Source organism: Rana temporaria, chromosome 1, assembly GCF_905171775.1.
Source record: "Rana temporaria chromosome 1, aRanTem1.1, whole genome shotgun sequence".
Classification (NCBI taxonomy): domain Eukaryota; kingdom Metazoa; phylum Chordata; class Amphibia; order Anura; family Ranidae; genus Rana; species Rana temporaria.
This window is the reverse complement of record NC_053489.1, coordinates 517,038,142-517,050,838: the sequence shown is the minus strand read 5'-3', so window position 1 is coordinate 517,050,838 and position 12,697 is coordinate 517,038,142.

Sequence of the window (12,697 nt, the reverse complement as noted above, 5' to 3'; positions counted from 1 at the left end):
GAAACAAAACATTAATAGCTAAAATTAATGTGATAACATAAAATGATTATAACAGTGACAGTACATCATAATTGAGCATAGTGCAGGAAAGAAAAAAGTAAAGCCAAGAGGCTTAAAACACAGTCCCAGAGTGTGGTGATGAAAATAGCAGTAAATCCTAGGTGCCAGTTGTATCCACAGCGTGGTGATCAGTGCAGACAGGAGACCTCCACCCACGGGTAACACTGACTCTTACCGCAAATCAGAATAAAAACAGCATGAATATAGATATCCAATATCTACTGCAGGGGCCAGAATCGATCTCTCATCTATTGGTGAAGCCTCAATGATAAATATCCCCACTTAGTATCAGCCGACACACAGCTCCAAAACATATGAAGAAAGCCAAGGAGAGCACATATAGAGCGTAATACTGTATATAAATTTTATTCCAAAAACAGCAGATTGCGTACTTACATTGATTTCTTTAAAACAAGCAAGTAGCGAGCATAAAAACAAATCACAGCCGGCCGGCCGGCGGCCTGTGTAAAAGCGTGCGCCCGGAGCATCCGGGTCCTTACACGTGCAACGCGGTGATGTCAGGGCGTCTCCTCCCGACGTTTCATCCCAACAGGGACTTGTTCACGGGGTAATGATTCACAATGTACTTGCCTGCTATCTTACGGCGGCGTAGCCTAAAGCGGGCGGGCGTAAGGGCGCCTAATTCAAATGTGTTTGAGGGGGGCGATGTTTTATGCCAATGAGGCTTGACCTCACGTTTTTACGTTTTTCTTACTGCGCATGCGCCCTTCGCCTACATTTCCCAGTGTGCATTGCGGCTAAGTACGCCGCACGGGCCTATTGATTTTGACGTGGACGTAAACTACGTAAATCCCGATTCACGGACAACTTACGCAAACGACGTAAAAAAATCGAATTTCGACGCGGGAACGGCGGCCATACTTGACATTACTATTCCAATAGGGCCTAGCTCTAACTTTACGTGGCCTATCTCTTACGCAAACGGCGTAAAAGTACTGCGTCGGCCGGGCGTACGTTCGTGAATCGGCGTATCTCCTCATTTAGATATTCTACACCTACCGTAATGGAAGCGCCACCTAGCGGCCATCCAAAATATTGCAATCTTAGATATGTTTAAGCGTATCTCTGTTTGAGCATACGCTTAAACATAAGTCGGCGTAGATTCTGAGTTAGGTCGGCTGATAAGTCGGCCTAACTCTTACTGAATCTACCTATTAGTTCTTAACCAACACTACTTTGGACAATTTAATCCGAGACTATTCTTCACTTATTACTGTTCCCCAATGCTATGCTACTGATGTGTACTAAGATATACCAAAGAACATCGTTTTTTCATTACATGTACTTATCAACCTGTGTTATCAGCTTGCAGTGTGTGGGTTTTCCTTTTTTCCAATTTTTTTAAATTTTATGACAACCTACACATGAGGTATCTTAATAAAAAACTACTGTTTCGTCATCAGAGTGAACTGTCTATCTAACGGCTATACTCTCTTGAACACTTTCATAAGGTAACGTCCACTATGGCCTATTGCAGCGATATGGTTTTTCCAACACCTCCCCATATAGAGACTTACAAATAGGTTACCACCTCATAATCTTTATATACTGCAAACCTTCTTCTAGAGTTCATATACCGCAGATGAGACACACCATCCTATTCTTTTAAAATCACTCGATTTGGGACTAGACCTACTACCATACCCACATTCAATGTATGATTTTTTTCCTCTGACAATATTTATAAAGGAGCCTCTTTATCAGTATTTTGAAATTGTAGGGTTCCTATGCATCTGTATAAGATACAGCTTACTGTTGCATTGTTTGTTAATTGATTTGTGAATATACAGCGTTGTTGCCTTTAGTGAGGAATAATAGCTATCTAAGGCCTACTAAGCTGCTTACTGTATTACTAGACCGATAATTAATTACTTTGTTTATTGTTATGCTTTATTTATAAAAGCCGTGGAGCCAGGGATATACCTACCATAGTTTGATAACCCATTCAGTTTAATCCAATTTGCATTAACAATATTGTTTTGAACATCTGTGCAGATCACTTCTCCTCTTCCGTGGTAAACTCGCAACTCTCCTACATCCCCACAAATATCTTGTGGATACATCCAGATATCTAATTCAGTTCAATCTCTCAAAAACCTAAAGAAGTGTTCACAAACGTTTGCCACTAGTTTTAGACCATAGTTTAGACCAGGGATCCTCAAACTACGGCCCTCCAGCTGTTGCGGAACTAAACTTCCCATGAGGCACTGTAAAACTCTGACATTCACAGACATGATGGGAATTGTAGTTCCTGAACAACTGGAGGGCCATAGTTTGAAGACCCCTGGTCTAGACTAATAAATGCATGGTTACAGATTTCCTTGTTAAAAAACCTCTGAAGGTTTAATTCTCTACTTCTTACTCTTTCATTCCCCCCTCTTTTCCCATTACTAACAAACCACCCCCATCCCCGTTTTTTTTTACCCTTCCGGCAAAAATTGCCTATTCTGATATCCTGAATTAGGGAAATGCCCCACACTCATCTCCCATAATACCAAGGGTCTCAATGTCCCTGGAAAAAAGTGAGTAGTGAAGTGAAGCAAGTGATCTCAAGTAGTGTGCTGGAGGAGACAGTCAAATTTAGACTCAACCAACATTGATTTAATTGAGAAGTATTCATTATATGGGCATCCAATGTCCATTTCACCATCCAAATTTAATCCCCTAATAAAAAACATCAAAAACAAGCAAGTGACTGTTCTTTGTCTGGGAAATTGTGCCAAAATGGATGTCTGACCATCAGGGTGAAATGTGTGGATACTAGAACACGTAGTGACCCCACAGGGGCACCGCTACACTTTTTAAATCTTTTTTAATCTTTACATCCAGATGAGATCCAAAAATTAGAACTCCCATTACAGGAAGATGAACTTTTTCAAGCCATCTTATTCAAGCCATCAAAGATCTTTTCTCCCATATGGCCTGACATCTCAATACTAGACAAGACATTTGTAGATATCCTGAAGTCTGCTTTACTGGCAAACTTTAACTATCTGGCCCCTCAACAAAAATTCCTGAATCTTTTTTACAAGCTCATATCACAGTTAGACCAAAGGCAAAAACAGACCCCAAAGAATGCAAATTTGCAGATCAATCTCTCTCCTCAATATTGATTTAAAACTTCTCACATGTTTTTTTGCAAGCTTCCTTAGACCACTTCTTATGAAAATGATTGGCCCAGAACAGGTAGGCTTTATGCAAGGAAGAGAAGCAAAAGATAACCTCTCTAAAGCACTTAACCTGATTCACAGTTCATGTCTCAACAAGATTGAAGGCCTTCTCCTCTCCACTGACGCGGAGAAGGCCTTTGATCGAGTGGCATGGGACTACATGTTTGCAACATGCTACAAAAAAAGATGATATCCCAAATATCCACTCTCTATTCCCTGCCAATTGCAAGAATTAAGATCAATGGAACATTATCCGACACTATAAAATGGTACCAGACAGGTTTGCCCCCTTTACCCTCTTTTATTTATTATCTCACTTGAACCCTTCATTCTCAATATATACCAAAATCCCTCCATCCGTGGTTTCAAACTAGCTAATATGGAATTTAAATCTGTGACATGCGCCGACGACCTACTATTCTTTCTGATACATTTCCATCCCTAATTTGCTAGAAAATTTTAGGACATACAGTTACATTTCAAATTTAAAAATAATTTATAGCAAATCTGAGGGTTTAAACATCTCCCTACCTGAAGAAACCTTAAAAAGAGCCCGACAAACGTGTTCCTTCAAATGGGAAATAAAGCCCCGAAATACTTAGGAATCTAGCTTACCCCCAACCCAGGGAACTTACTCGAACAAAATTTTTTATGTAAATTTTCCCCTTTGACCATACTCCAGCAGACTTGTAGCAGGAAACCAGAACTGAGTGATGCATAAGCTCTTCTGACATAGTGGGATGACAGATAAAGAGGGGTGGCTTGGTGGTGCTAGAGCACAGGTGTCAAACACAAGGCCCGTGGGCAGAATTTCATGTGGCCATCAGACCTCTCCTGCAGCTCCAGCCCTCCTCTGGTCCTTCTCCATACCCTGTACCTTCTGCTTTCAAGCAATGCATCCAGCTTCTTCCCAGCAGCAGCATAAGGTAAGGGAGGTGCACTGTAATGTAAGGGATAGTGGGGGATTCAACTTCTGATGGTGGGGTGGCTCTTGACATCTAATGTAAGGGGAGGGGATTCGCTGGACATCTAATCTTACAGATACAACTGGCCCTTTTGAGGGCAATCATAATGCTGATGCGGCCCGCGATGAAATTGAGTTTGACACCCCTGTGCTAGAGCATAGGTGTCAAACACAAGGCTCGCGGGCCAAATCCAGTCCTCCAGGCCATTTCATGTGGCCATCACACCTCTACTGCAGCTGCAGGAGAGATCCAGCCCTCCTCTGGTCCTACTAGAGACCCTTACTTTCTGATTTCAAGCAATGCTTCCAGCTTATTCCCAGCAGCAGCATAAGGAAAGCGGGGTGCTCTGTGATGCAAGGGAGAGTGAGAGACTCAACTTCTGATGGTGGGGTGGCTTTGACATCTAATGTAAGGGGAGGGGATGCGCTGGACATCTAATCTTACAGATACAACCGGTCCTTTTGAGGGCAATCATAATGCTGATGCGGCCCACAAAGAAATTAAGTTTGATGGAGGAAAAAGGGAAAAACAGTAATATATATATATATATATATATATATATATATATATATATATATATATATATATATATATATATATTTATATAAAAACATGTTTATGATAAACAGTGTTTTAGCAAACAACCCCTTCCCATATGCACACTTTAGTCCTTTAAATAAGACTTAAGGTGGATTGGGGGGTGTGTGATTGGATGTCACAGAGGTCCCTTGATTGTGAGGCGGCGAGCCTCACTAGAAACTGGGAGCTGTCTGTGACACGCTCTCAGCACAGAAATCTCAGCTGCCATGGAGACATATGTTTGGTGCGTGGGCCTCAAGGCTGCTGCATTTATGTTGTGTGGTCACAAGAAGGGTAATGCCATCCATTTAGGGTACACATCTACTATAAAGTGGTTGTACACCCTTTTACCTACAGGTAAGCATATATTAAGGTTTACCTGTAGGTCCTGGAAATATCTCCTAAACCTTCCACGGTTTAGGAGATATTTACAAGAAAGCTGCATGCGCACTTTAAAAAGGGCAGGTCATGCTGTTTCTAAAGGGGTCATGCTGTGACTGGCAGCTCACGTGACTCCGGCCAGTCACAGAGCTGGAGTTCGCGGCCCCGGAAAGAAGAGGGGTGAAGATGGACGCCCGCTGCTAGTGGGGACAGCGGTGAAATCGCAGTCTTCGGTTTCAGGTAAGTGACATATAATGGGCTACTATGCGATGCATAGTAGTCCATTATGCTTTACCTTTGCAGGGAAATAAAGAGGAAGTAAAACCCATCAGGGTTTACTTCCTCTTTAAGGGCTCATTTACACTTGCTTTGTCTTCAACACACATTAACAGCTAGTTTACACTTGCTTCAAAACAATGCTTCGGACAGGCTTTGTTAAATCACTCTGAATTCTAGTCAAGGCTCCTGTCACTAAATAAATGGTTAGCTTACAGTCCTGTTTACACCTAGCTTTTGCTTTGCTTTGCTTTGCTTCGGCTTTGCTTCAAAAATGATACCCCATGTAGCTGTAGTGGTGCTGAAAAGCGTTTATAAAGCTTCCATAGAAGTCTATGGCAAAGCTCGCTTGAAGCCCCACCGAAGCCTCATCAAAGCCCCACCAAAGGCTCATCGAAGTCCCATCGAAGCTCCACCAAAGCCTCAATGAAGCCCCACCAAAGCCTCATCGAAGCACCAAGCAAAACTAAGGTATAAACAGGACTGTAAGATAACCATTTTATTTAGTGACAGGGGCTTTGACTGGCGTTTAGAGAGTGTGTCCGAAGCCTTGTTTTGAAACAAGTGTAAACTAGCTCTAAAAGTGAATATTTTTGTAATCTAAATGGTTTATCAGTCCTAGAATCTGTGTATATTAAGACACTTTCAGCAGTAAGATTGATCAAGGTTTTCACATGGAATTGCGTGTGAATGTTGTAGACTAGTCAATTTCTGAGTGGGACAGATTTCCTGCAAATGTGTAATTTCAATAGGACATTTCTTTCTTGGTTTAAGTAAATTTCAGGGGTGGGGGATTTAAAATTCCTATACCGTATTGAACCTGTTGTCCAAACAACGATTAAGAGAGATATGTCAGGTAACACTGCAGCAACAAAAGACAAATATTCCTGGAATTCGGTTGGAACATAGAAAGCAAAGCAACCTATATTTGAGTTCTTATCCAAAGCCTGGATGGGTAGGATTTTTTTCTAGAAAGTATACATACTCACATTTATAATATCCTTCATCAGGATAGCAGAAAGCATAGTCAGATGTCATGGTCTGGTTTCCTCACATTTACTGATTTTTATTTTCAAATAACAAATAAAGGATAATTTTAGAAATAGGTGCACAAAAATCAGGGGCATAGTCGGGTAGTCGCTTCAGGCAAGAAAACAGAAAATGGACAAATGGAAACTCTCACGCAATTCAGGGAGTTATGTCACTTTATTCATGGATCACCTAGCACCATTCATGGGAGGGTCATCTAGCATCTGAGGGTTGGAGTAAGCTGTCATGCAAAATTTAATAAAAAATAAAAAAAACACTAGACACAAACACACCACTACAGGTAGTCAATTAAAGACAGATGAGTTTGCTTCACAAAGGAGAATCTGCAATTGCAAAAAGGTTGTATATAGTTGAACTGGGCAGAGGATTAGGTGGACATCTGGTAGGGTGTGTCAGCACTTGCTGCAAAGGCCACATTCAGGAGGACATTCTCCACTCCTGACTGGAAGTACCTGGTTCTGTTGGACTTTGATAACTGTACTGAAGACAAATAGAGTTATATTAATGTTGTCATTTATGCTTAAGAAAAGCCTCTTTTATGGAAAAGATTTGTTTATGCTGTTCAAAAAATGGTACTTTAATTGAAACTTGTGGCACCCATCGTGCTTTGTGGAACCCTAAATCCTCCTGAATATCCCGTAAAAAGTAATAGAATGTGTATTACAGATAATACAATATATTCCATTTCCATTACAGTCCATTTTTCTTACACTGGCGTGCCTTGTTTTAAAGCATGAGCTGCCAATGCACCAAAACATCTGAAAAAGCAACACAACAATCCATAAGGCTCGAATTGCGGCGGCAAATAGCGGCGTTTTGTACCGTGATTTGCGGCAACAAAAGCTGCGATTGTCCGCCTAGATGTGCCCCTAGGATGTGCCCCTCTATGGAGATGGTCCCCGAACGCCGAAAGCCGCCTGAAAAAAAGGTCCGGGACCTTTTTTCAGGCGGCAGGCGACAGGCGTCCGGCATTCGGCGTGGAGATGTGAACCATCTCCATAGAGGGCAATGTGTTTCCAGCCCTCTGGCGGCAGTGGCGTCACACTACAGGCGACAAAACGCCTAGGTGTGAATGGGGACTAAGTCACCCTAGTGCGTTACTGTATGTTGCGGTATACTGTAACACATGTGCATCCTTCTAGTGTGCTGGGGCTGCCACTGCCTGCGGCACTGGATAGAGCAAGGAGCGCCGACAGGGGACACAAAAAGAGGAGGATTGGGGCTGCTCTGTGCAAAACCATTGCACAGAGAAGGTAAGTTTAACATGTTTGTTGTTCTTATTTTTTTTAATTACTTTAGAAACACTTTAAGTATCAAAGTCCATTTACCAGTGGCATAAGTCCATATCCTTGGTACAACGAATGAGCCCCCACAGGGGTGGTTAAGAGCAAAAAGTAGCTCACATCTTTTGCAGCATTCTGTTCCCTAAAATGTTTGTTACCTTAAAAAAAATAAGCTCCTGTTCCCTTAAAGCATGTTATACAGCACATTGCTTGTGCTGTGTAATTTGGCCCCCTGTATCACCTGAAATATGTGGCTGATCCTGCCTGGTTCTGCCCTCCCCCCTGTAAACTGACCACACTTTATCATGACTGATGAGCCCTGACACCGTGATCAGCTTATGTGCATCCATCACCCGCTGTGTCTCCCCTCTGCCCGCCCCCCCCCCCTTCTGCAGCTATAAATAACAATATCACCTGTATACCAACCATCCCATATGTTATATATTGCTATGTGTCCTAGTGCCTGTGCTGTATAAAAAAAATGTAGATTTCTACCTTATCTTAGAGCATCTCCTGGCACTCATGTGACTCCTTGGCTCTGTGCTCCTCTCCCCCCCTTCTCCCAGCTGACGCCAGCGGGGGATTCCCGCCCCCACTTGATATAGCTATCAGCCAGGGAGAGGAGAGAGCCAAGGAGACACATGAGCACCAGTAGATGCTTTAAGATAAGATTTTTTTCTTTTTATACAGCATTGGCACACATACAGTGAGGGAAAAAAGTATTTGATCCCCTGTTGATTTTGTTTGTTTGCCTGCTGACAAAAAAATTATAAGTATTTCATTTTAATGGTAGGTTTATTTTAACAGTGAGAGACAGAATAATAACAATAATATCCAGAAAACACATTTCAACAAAGTTATAAATTAATTTTCATTTTAATGAGTGAAATAAATATTTGACCCCCTCACAAAACATGACTTTGTACTTGGTGGCAAAACTCTCATTGGCAATCACAGATGTTTCTTGTAGTGGGCCACCAGGTTTGCACACATCATAGGAGGGATTTCGATCCACTACTCTTTGCAAATCCTCTCCGAGTCATTACGTTTTTGAGGCTGTCGTTTGGTAATTCGAGCCTTCAGCTTCCTCCATATATTTTCTATGGGATTAAGGTCTGGAGACTGGCCAGGCCACTCCAAGACCTTAATGTGCTTTTTCCTGGGCTTATTGGCCATTCTAAGTCTGCTGGCCATAGCGAAAATGACCGTGAATTAATTAAAAAAAATTCTCCTAGGGGAATCGGCACACAAATTTTCCAGGACTGCAGTACCTGCAAGATTCATCGCAAACCCATAATAACAGCAAACCTGAACTGAACTTCGTCCCCTAGTGGGCAAGCAGCCCACAGAAATTACATATCCAGTCTTATTAGGGACAGCCCAAAAGAAATCTAGTTAAAGAAAGTCCTGCATCACCAACAGCACCTACAAATGGAGAAACCACAATGTTGAGCTCATGGTAAATAAAAAGACAGCATGGCTGCCTAAACTAGTTTGACCCCTGATCAAAGCCAATAGCCCCAAATATTTCCACACATTCTGTTCTGAGTACTATACATCTAAAATCATTTGTACAGAACAAGTACCTCCCTGAAATAGTTTTTATGTCAGTTTGTTTAGATATATAAAGATAATTATAGAAAATGTTGAAAAGAGAAAATTCTTTTACAAGTGTTATATGTGATGAGTTACAGTACAGCTGTAATAATATAACATGTCAGAGATTTATCATTTTATTATGGCATTATGACATTTTCTTTTAGCAAATGAATTCTCATTTAAGGTTCAAAAGAGGCCACACAACAGATTATCAGATGTATCAGCTACATCTGTACCAGGGACGTGCGGTGAGGTCAGTGGCTGGTGAGACACTGGCTAGTATCAGAGCCAGATACCAGATACCAGATTCCCAGATGACGTCATTTTATGACGAAACGCGCGTCGGGAAGGTAGCGTGCTGACGCAGGACGTGTTGTTCAGAGTGGACGGGCGTTTGTTTTTGAGCCGGCCGGCTTCTCTCTGTTTTTATCCCTATACGATTTTGTAAGTGCAAAATGTTTTATTTATTAAACGAACAGTGGTAAACGTACTTCACTATGTGGGCCCTATTATTCCTTTTATGTACCTACTGAATACGGAGGATCCTAGGATTTTCTAATCATAGCCCAGGATTTTCAAAAGGCCCAGGCTAGGGTTTTAGCCACTCGCTGGTTTATTTACATGCTCTGGTAAGCCTCCTACTTATAGGGTGTTGGTGGTGGTGGTTCCTAAGTCACAATATACCTCATGTGTGTACTGGTTTTTGACATACTTCACCATTGAGTGTTTTCTTCTGTGACACGCTTCAAACATCGTGGATTCGTTGGAGGTTTCAACATTCATCTCCCCCCCCCCCTGTGAGGATCGCCTAAAGGCCCTGGCTGGGGTTTGCAGCCGCAAGCATTTATTGCTTGCCATGTGGTAAGCCTCCAATTTTTACTGGTTCGTGGTGGTGGTTGTCACACATGCTCCTCAACATTTGTTCACTTTTATATGAACTATATCTATTGTGGACACACTGGGACTGAGTTCTTCTTCTTTTTATAGCTTCCCATCGGTTTGGGTTTATTGTCTTTAATTTTTGTATTTAATTCATATCAATCTTATTGTTTAGATCTATTTAATTAACTAGCGCAACATCCCCTTTTTTCCTTACTTATATTGTGTATGTATGACAATCTGTTGTTGCAGCTTCGTTAGTGATTTTGACTGTTTTTAGCGTGGTAATTTTTTCTTTTGTTTCCATATCAGCTACATCTGTACCAGGGACGTGCGGTGAGGTCAGTGGCTGGTGAGACACTGGCTAGTATCAGAGCCAGATACACACATTCCTTCCACTTTACCGCAAAATTTGCTAGCCTTGCTGGGGGTACTTTTGAATCTTACTGAATAATTGTTCTATATGACTGTGATTCTTTGAAAACCATCCAATTATGCCATGTTGTCGAGAATTTCATAATTTTGTCCTGAGAAATGCTTATGAGTTCCTCTATTTTCTCTATGTTATTTATTCTCCTGAACCATTCTGTTTTGGAATGAATAATAATAATTCTAGCACTGGACCTCCTTTGTAACTCTAAACATGTAACCTGTAAAAAAATTTAAAGCATCGCCTATGGAGATTTTTAAGTACCGAAGTTTGTCGCTACTCCATGAGTGTGCACAATTTTAAAGCGTGACATGTTAGGTTTTTATTTACTTGGTGTAACATCATCTTTCACATTATACAAAAAAATTGGGCTAACTTCAGTGTTTTTTTTATATTCATGAAACAGGTTTTTCCAAAAAACGCATTTGAAAAATACTGTGTAAAATAAAAAGTTGCAACAGCCATCATTTTATTCCATAGGGTGTCTGCTAAAATAAATATAAATATATATATATATATATAAATATATATATATATATATATATATATATATATATATATATATATATATATATATATATATATCGTTTGGGGGTTCTGCGTAATTTTCTAGGAAAAAAATTATGATTTTTTACATGTAGGAGAGAAGTGTCAGCATTGGCCTGGGTGGCAAGGGGTTAATTACCATAAGTAAGTAATATACAAATAATTATTATATAATGTTTTTAAGGTAATGTACTATATTGTACTCAAGCAGGTGGCTTAACGGACAAATTACTGACATTTTAAGTTATAACTTCAATCTGGTAATTTCACAGTAAATAGATAAATAATATGATATTACGTTATAACATATAGCATAATAAAATATGATTTAGCTTGATTAAACCAGCACCTTTTCAGCAGCAGTAGAATCTCATTTTCCCTCTTAACTGTGTGAGAAAAACATGGGATTATGGGTAAATCTTATACCCATAAACCCAAACTTATTCCTTGTAGTTAAGAGGGCTGGAAGAGCGAATTTGTCTTTTAGACACATGCCACCTTCTATGACACTGTAGTGAGAGAAGAGCCTCCATTGCAGCATTTTTATTGGATAGCTTGTTCCAATGGTGCTTTACAATTGGTCCAAGGCTCCAAGCTGTCCATTGAGCTCATGTTTTTTGTTTTTTTATGCTCCCCTGATTGCACGTCCCTGATCTGTACTGTAGACATCATTAAAAGAGAATACCAAAAAATTGAGTTAAAAACAGATCTGACCTGTTGCCTAAATAGCAACACATACCCAAGCAAATTATACAGTTTTAAAGCAAAACGCCGCCAAAATATTTTGTTAGTCTACGGCGGGGGTTAAAGCAGAACTCTTACAGCGCTGGAAAAAAATGTTTTTTGGGAACACCACGAGTCAAATTAGTTAGAAGATTAAAATGCTGTTGATCCCCAATCAATCAATCAACTGACTTTTCATGAACGGGCTTGTTGGTGTATTTACACTCAATCAGCGCATGCAGCCAATCGACTGCAGCATTGATCAGTGTATTCTTATATTCCACATCCACCTCGAATGTATGGATGGGAAAATCATTCCTGTTTTTTCATTCAGCCTGCTGTAATTCGCACCACAAGCATAAATATAGCTCAGACATGCAGTCACTGAGTCCGAGACACTATGGAGTTTTATATAGCCTACAATCAAAACTATTATTACATATCTTAAGTTTCATTTCTGTGGAACAAAACTTGTTCCTGTCTTGCGTGCTTAACCCCCTTCACAACCAGTGTCAAAACAAACCTTATCGCCCAAATCCAATTTTGCAACGTTGGCATGTGTTAATCTAACTGTACGTATTACTTTGAATGGAAAACTACTCCAAAATAGTAAAAAAAAAAAATTAACTTTAGGCTTATATTTTTGCTGGCTACAGCCTAGCTGCAAAATAAATCACATACACATGTAATATATTGCAGCTTATCCATTCTTAGATATGGTGGCTGCATAGTTTT